Genomic DNA, 7,775 nt, shown 5'->3' with positions numbered 1-7,775 from the left:
AGGGCCTGAAGTCTCACAGCACCTAGTAGAGAAAATGTCAGTGTCAAAACTGGGGTTCTAATTTTGGCTACAAACACTGAGTCTCTCCGCCTGGAGACAGAAGTAACTGCTAGACTAGGAAACATTGGGTTTCTTCCAAAGGATCAGTTTTTCAATAGGTGGTGTAGGGATGGGTGGGGAATTAAGGTTGATGTATCTGGAGACTTTTCAGTCAGGGGCTGGAAACAGTTCCTGCTCCATTCAACAGTCTTCCCTGCTCCCTTTTCATCTTGCCACAGCTAATCCACCTGTATGTAAAATCTTGATATGCCTTCTATTCCCTTCCCACCTCCTATTTTTTTTTATCCCCCTTTAACAGTTCCTCCTTTCCTGTGAGTTTTTTTTTTTAATTGAAGTATACCAGACCTATGGGAAAGTGCACAAATCCTAAGTGTGCAGGTCAACAAATTACGACACAGTGAACATACCTGTATAATGGCCACCCAGATCAGGAATTCGACCATTACCAGCACCCCCAAAGCCCTCCGCATGTCTCCTCGCAGTCACTATGCCACCTTCCTTCCCAAATTAACCTCTATCTAATCCCATATGTTAGTTGTATCCGCTTTTGAACTTTATATAAATGAAACCATTCAGTTGGTACTATTTTTTAAATTAATTAATTATTTTTGGCTGCGTTGGGTCTTCGTTGCTGCACATGGGCTTTCTCTAGTTGCGGTGAGCGGGGGCTGCTCTTCATTGCGGTGCACGGGCTTCTCATTGCGGTGGCTTCTCTTGTTGCGGAGCACAGGCTCTAGGTGCACGAGCTTCAGTAGTTGTGGCATGCGGGCTCAGTAGTTGTGGCATGCGGGCTCAGTAGTTGTGGCTCACAGGCTCTAGAGCGCAGGCTCAGTAGTTGTGGCACACGGGCTTGGTTGCTCCGCATGTGGGATGTGGGATCTTCCCGGACCACGGCTCGAACCCGTGTCTCCTGCATTGGCAGGCGGATTCTTAACCACTGCGCCACCAGGGAAGTCCCTCAGTTGGTACTATTTTGTGTCTGGCTTCTCTCACTCAGTATGTTTGTGAAATTCATGCATATTGTTGTGGTAGCAGTAGCTCATTTATTTTCATTGCTCTATGGTATGCCATTGCAGATGTTGATGAAAAAATTAATCAATAGTCAATCTAAGAAAGAAATAGAAAATTTTATTCGAGGCAACCTGAGGATTATAACTCAGGAGACAGTTTTTCAGAAACCTCTGAGGACTGTTCTGCCCATTAAAGGTCAAAGCACAGTTATATACGTTTTTGAGACAAAGGTTTATACACCAAATGACATATTGACAGTTTACGCAATCCAGATCTGCAGTATAAAGCAGTGGGTCATCATGACCCCTTACAAGATTGAGAAGGAATGTTATCTCCTAAGGAGGTCTGGTTAATACAGACGCACGATACACACTAAAGGGGAAGGAGGAGGCCCAAATGGGAGAGAAAACTTTTTTGTTTAAATTTTTCCTGTCTTGGAATAAAATATGAATTTTATTTTGTCACCATTAAATGCATATACCACAATTTATTTTTCTATTATTCTGGTGGACATTTGGGTCGTTCTCAGTTTGGGATTGTTATCAATAATGCTGCTATAACCGTTTTGTTTCTGTCCTTTGATACACTTATGTTTCTATTTCTGTTGGATATATACCTAGGAACAGACTTACTGGGTCATAGGCTATGTTTATATGTTTAGTGTCAATAAATGCTACTAAATCATTTTCCAGAGTGCTCATGTTAGTTTACACTCCTGCTGGCAGCGTCTTAGAATTCCAGTTGCTCCACATCATCATCAACGCTTTGTACTGTCGATCTATAAAGATTTAAAAATGTTAGCCATTCTGGTGGGTGGTACCTCATGGTGGTTCAGATTTGCATTTCCTTGGTAACCAGTGAGATTAAGCACCTTTTCATATATTTATTTACTATTTGGATATCTGTTCAAGTACTTTGTCCATTTCTTTGTCCACTTTCTATTAGGCTTTCTGTCTTATTGCTTTGTAGGATTAAAAAAAATTAATTTATTTTATTTATTGATTTTTGGCTGTGTTGGGTCTTCGTTGCTGTGCGCAGGCTTTCTCTAGTTGCGGCGAGCGAGGGCTACTCTTCGTTGCGGTGTGTGGGCTTCTCATTGCGGTGGCTTCTCTTGTTGCGGAGCATGGGCTCTAGGCGCATGGGCTTCAGTAGTTGTGGCTCAGGGGCTCTAGAGCACAGGCTCTGTAGCTGTGGCACATGGGCTTAGTAGCTCCGCGGCATGTGGGATCTTCTCGGACCAGGGCTCGAACCCATGTCCCCTACATTGGCAGGCGGATTCTTAACCACTGCTCCACCAGGGAAGCCCTATAGGATTTCTTTATACATTTCAGATATGAGTTCTTTGTTGGTTACGGGTACTGCAGATATTTCTATGAGTATATAAATACAGAAGGCCCCAGTTTTGGGGTCTTCCAAAGCCTCAGGGCCACTGGGACAAGACTATATTTTGATCACTAGTGTACTCCCAGCTCCCAGCACTTAGTAGGTACTAAATAAATATGTGGAATGAATGATGGATGAGACTCATTCAGGTAGTCTGCCCTGTGTTGCGCTGATTCCTAGGGCCAAACACTGAAAGGGGATAGAGGGAGCAGATTTCCTTCCAGCCCAGCCAGCTGTGACCTTGGGAAGGGGAAGACACCCAGCCCTTCCCTACTGAAAAAAGCAGAAACAGCTACAGTCTGTGAAGAGAGAAGCAGGGATGTAGGGAGCAGAGGGCGCAGTTGAAAAGACAGGAACTACAAGCAGGTAGCAAGCCAGCCAGATACTTCAGAAGGAGAGACTCGGAGGTGGAGGGGGCGGTGGTGTCAAAGAGACAGTAAGGGTCTCTGAGCATCACAGTGGACCTTTGTATGGCAAAAGCCTCCAAGGTCATGCAGGCGCTACTCCTGCTTACTCTTGTTTTTCTTTTGGCCGAGCCGCTCTGCATGCAGGATCTTAGTTCCCCCACTAGGGATTGAACTGGGGCCCCCGGCAGTGAAAGCACTGAGTCCTAACTACTGGACTGCCAGGGAATTCCCTCCTGCTTACTCTTTTTTGTAGATATCTCTATTGGGGTATAATTGCTTTCCTCCTGCTTACTCTTAAAGCTTGTTAGTTGAGAGAGCTCTTCTACACGTTTCCTTTCCAAAGGAGATGCCTTGAGACTGGTTGTGGCGTCTCATTCCTACCTCCCCAATAAGGAACTTTCTTCTTCAGAACTGGCTTTAACTTCGTTATGGCCTATAATATCCATCGTGAAGATGAAAGACCACTGAGTCACTGCCAGCCCCTTCATCTCCAGGAAGTCTTTCCCCAGGCCTGTTGTGTTCTCTCACAGTGTTCTGTCACCATCTTTCTCTCCACTGTCCTCTCCTTCCCCTCCTTCAGCTATAGCTGATACCAGGTCAGGTCAGAAGTCTGACCAACTCCCATGACTACAGAAGAGAAATTGCTCCCTTGCAACACTGCAAAAACCTCACAGCATCCCCTCCCTCCAGAAGACAATGAGGCTAGAAGCTGCTCCAGAATTTTCTATATAGGATAAGCTTGGGGACTTAGCAGTTTAGCCGGAGAGGGGTTGATGAAGTGTCATGAAATGGCACTTGTATAGCAGGCACAGCGCTTCGCTTAGAGTATGAGATTGTTGGCGGGGGTGGAGGATTCGGGGGAAGGAGGAGGTGTTGATCACTGGCCAGGGGCCAGTGGAGGAGCCTGGGAGGGAAGTACCTCCGTGGGCGGCCCTCTTCAGTCTTGCCTGGCACTTTTCTAATATATGGTTCATTTAGCTTCCATCCTGAGGTCCTCCAGGTCCCTTGGCCTTCTTTCAGGAACAGCCGCTATCTACCAATGGCTTCTCCACGAACTACCTGGATGCCCATCCTGAAACATTACAAAATTCCAGAGCCCTGTAAATCCTGGATCCCCTAACTAGCATGGTATAGTCACAAGACTAGCCTGACATGGCTGGAAAGTTTTCTGTCTTTTGTTTCTGCTGGGGAAGGGATGCCCCCTCCCATTTTTCCCTTTGCTATAACCCCTCCCCAGCTATCTCCCTCCCAGAGGTCAACTTCTTTCCTGCTGCCCTGAGCTAAGGTGATATCCCCTTCCGGCTTTATTCAGTTCTAGGAGGATGTAGTGATGGGGGTGGATGGGGAAGTGTGGCCATCTGTGCTCAAAGCTAGTTGCTCTCACCATCCCCTTTTCTTCTAACTGAGCTCTCCTTTCCCAAAGCCCTCTGGGTACTCTCCCTGGATTCCTTTAGGCTGGATGGTTCCCGGTATTTTGGAACTGCAGTTCTGAAATTACTGGGTATAACTGGGAAGAGTTAACAGCAAGCAAAATAGTCTGGTGAGCTATAACTGGGGAGATGAAGTAATCTGTGAGAGAGGCAGAGTTGCAGAGTGGAATGTGCCACAGCTTTGCAATCACATGGGTTTGAATCCATGCTCAGTCACATATTAGGTATGTGACCTTGAGCAAACTCCTTTATGTCTCTGAGCCATTATCTAAAAAATGGAGACACTACTCTCTTTCTTATAGATGCTGTGAATATTAGTGATACCGTAGCATTTGGAACATTTCCCACACACGGTAAGGACTAGTACGATTTCACCAAAGAGGAAGAGCCACAAATAAGAATTAGGCATCTGGAAGGGGCAGCTCAGGCTCTCTCTGGGACTCACACTGAGGTCTAGACTTCACAGAGTGTGAGGGCACTCCTAACTGCAAAGTGTTAAAGATGGACCATCTCTGTCGCATGGACGTGGGTGGGGAGATAGTCTGGGGGGCAGCACTCCTGCAGTAAGTTATCGGCCAAAGATGAGTAAGCTTGATCTTCCCAGAGACAGGATGCAAGAAGATCATATTTTGCAAACCAGATTATCTAGTTTCAAAATGCCCTCTGTGTTTACTGCCCTTTATTGTCTGCTAGCCCAGGGTTTCCTAAACAGGCTTGGTCATAGGAATCTCCTGTGGGCACTTCTTTTAAAATATAGATTTCCAGCCTTCTCTCCTGGAAATTCTGTTTCCAAAGATCTGGTGCCAGGCCAGGAAATCCACCCTTTTAATTAGTGCACAAGATGACTCCCATGATCTGACCAGTTTGGGGAACAGTGCCCCAACCCTGTGGTTCTCAATCAAGGCTACATATTAGAACAATATGCCTTTGTCATAGGAGGAAACACTGAACACTTGGAAGGCTCTGGAAGTCTTCAAAGACATGGAGATGCTTCAGTTGAATCTTCCTGTGTGGATTTACATATTGACTCATTTAATCCTAATAATTACTCTGTGAAGTAGGCTGTTTCAACGTAACAGCTCAAAACCAAGTCTGTGGATTGGAGAAAAGTAGGTGTATTCAAAAGTTATTTAGGTTAGTGACTAGGGAAATGCAAATCAAAACCACAAGGGAGGGCTTCCCTGGTGGCACAGTGGTTAAGAATCTGCCTGCCAATGCAGGGGACATGGGTTCGAGTCCTGGTCTGGTAAGATCCCACATGCCGCGAAGCAGCTAAGGCCATGTGCCACAACTACTGAGGCTGCGTGCCTAGAGCCGGTGCTTTGCAACAAGAGAAGCCACCGCAATGAGAAGCCCGCGCACCACAACGAAGAGTAGCCCTCGCTTGCCGTAACTAGAGAAAGCCCATGCACAGCAACGAAGACCCAACACAGCCAAATAAATAAATTAAAAACAAACAAACAAAAAACCCACAAGGGATACCACTTCACAGTCACTAGGTTGCTCATTAAAAAAAGAGGAGCAAAACCCAGAAAATATAACAAGTGTTGGTGAGGATGTGGAGAAATTGGAACCCTTGTCCGTTTGCTGGTGGGAATGTAAAATGGGGCAGCTGCTGTGGACATAGTTCAATATTTCCTTAAAAAGCTTAACGCAGAATTACCATATCACCCAGCAATTCCACTGCTAAGTATATGCCCAGAAGAATTGAAAACAGAGGAGAAAAGCATTCTATTTAGAGGAAACTGAGTGACATGGCAGGTAAGCAAGGGAGACTGTGGCATTTCCAGGAACAGCAGAGTTTTCAACGTGTGGCTGCACGCATGTAGAGAAGTGGAGGGTGAAAGATGAAATATAGTCTTCGATGATTAAGTTACACAACTTAAGACGTATTGTTTGATGTGTTGGGTTTGTTTTCCCAACTAGGCTACAAAGTCCTTGAACATAGAGGCTTTATGTTTTAAAATTTATATTAATTTTTAATGCCTTTGCTGACACCGTCTACTATTTTAAAGACTATTTTCTTTTTGGCCACACCATGTGGCTTATGGGATCTTAGTTCCCTGACCTAGGATCCAACCTGGGCCCACGGCAGTGAAAGCACCGAGTCCTAACCACTGGACCACCAGGGAATTCCCTAAAGATTATTTTATTTATTTATTTTTAGATGTTGGGGGTAGGAGTTTATTAATTAATTAATTTATTTTTGCTGTGTTGGGTCTTTGTTTCTGTGCGAGGGCTTTCTCTAGTTGTGGCAAGCCGGGGCCACGCTTCATCGCGGTGCGTGGGCCTCTCACTATCGCGGCCTCTCTTGTTGCGGAGCATAGGCTCCAGATGTGCGGGCTCAGTAGTTGTGGTTCACGGGCCTAGTTGCTCCGCGGCATGTGGGATCCTCCTGGACCGGGGCACGAACCCGTGTCCCCTGCATTGGCAGGCGGACTCTCAACCACTGCGCCACCAGGGAAGCCCCATTTTTTAATTGGGTTGTTTGGGTTCTTATTGTTCAGTTTTAAGAGTTCTTTGTATGTTTTGGATAACAGTCCCTTATCAGACGTGTCTTTTAACATGCTAATTTAAATTTACAAATTTGGTTCTTCTTCCTTGATCAGACCCTTAGATATTGAGTCTCATTTATTCTTGTAGTGTTAATTTATGTTGCTATGTTGATGACTCCCAAATATCTTTGTCTTAGACTTTTCTTCTTAGCTCCGGACTTGGGTGCCTCAACACTTCCCACTTGTCATATCCGAAATGGAGCTCATCATCTCCTAGATATCTACTCCTTCTTCAGTCTTCCCCTTCTCAGTAAATGTAGTCACTCTCCTATTTGCTCAAGTCAGCTGGCTGGGAGTCATTCTTGACTCCTTCCTCTATTTCTCCATCTCCCTACCATCCATCAATCACCAAGTGCCATCCATTGGCTCCACCTCCTAAAGACTTTTTTTTGGATTGATTTTTTTTTTAATTGAGGTAAAATTCACATAACATAAAATCAACCATTTAAAAGCATACAATTCACTTGCTAATGGATAAACAGCAAGGTCCTACTATAAAGCACAGAGAACTATATTCAGTATCCTATGATAAACCATAATGGAAAATAATATTTAAAAAAAGAATGTATATATAACTGAATCACTTTGTCGTACTGCAGAAATTAACACAACTTTGTAAATCAACTATACTTCAATGAATAAAATAAAAGCATACAATTCACCAACATAGAAAACAAACTTATGACTACCAAAGGGGAAGGGGGGGAGATAAATTAGGAATTTGGGTTTAAAAGATACACACTACTATATATAAAATAAATAAACAACGAGTATAGCAGAGGGAACTATATTCAATATCTTGTAATAACCTATAATGGAAAAGAATCTGAAAAAAAATAGAATAACCTAAAATGAAAGAAAAATGTTTCACGTGTACACTTTTCTGTACACGTGAAACATTTTAAATCAGTATACTTCAATTTAAAAAA

The sequence above is a fragment of the Pseudorca crassidens genome, chromosome 2, assembly GCF_039906515.1.
Source record: "Pseudorca crassidens isolate mPseCra1 chromosome 2, mPseCra1.hap1, whole genome shotgun sequence".
In the NCBI taxonomy this organism is placed as follows: domain Eukaryota; kingdom Metazoa; phylum Chordata; class Mammalia; order Artiodactyla; family Delphinidae; genus Pseudorca; species Pseudorca crassidens.
This window is presented reverse-complemented; position numbering follows the sequence as displayed.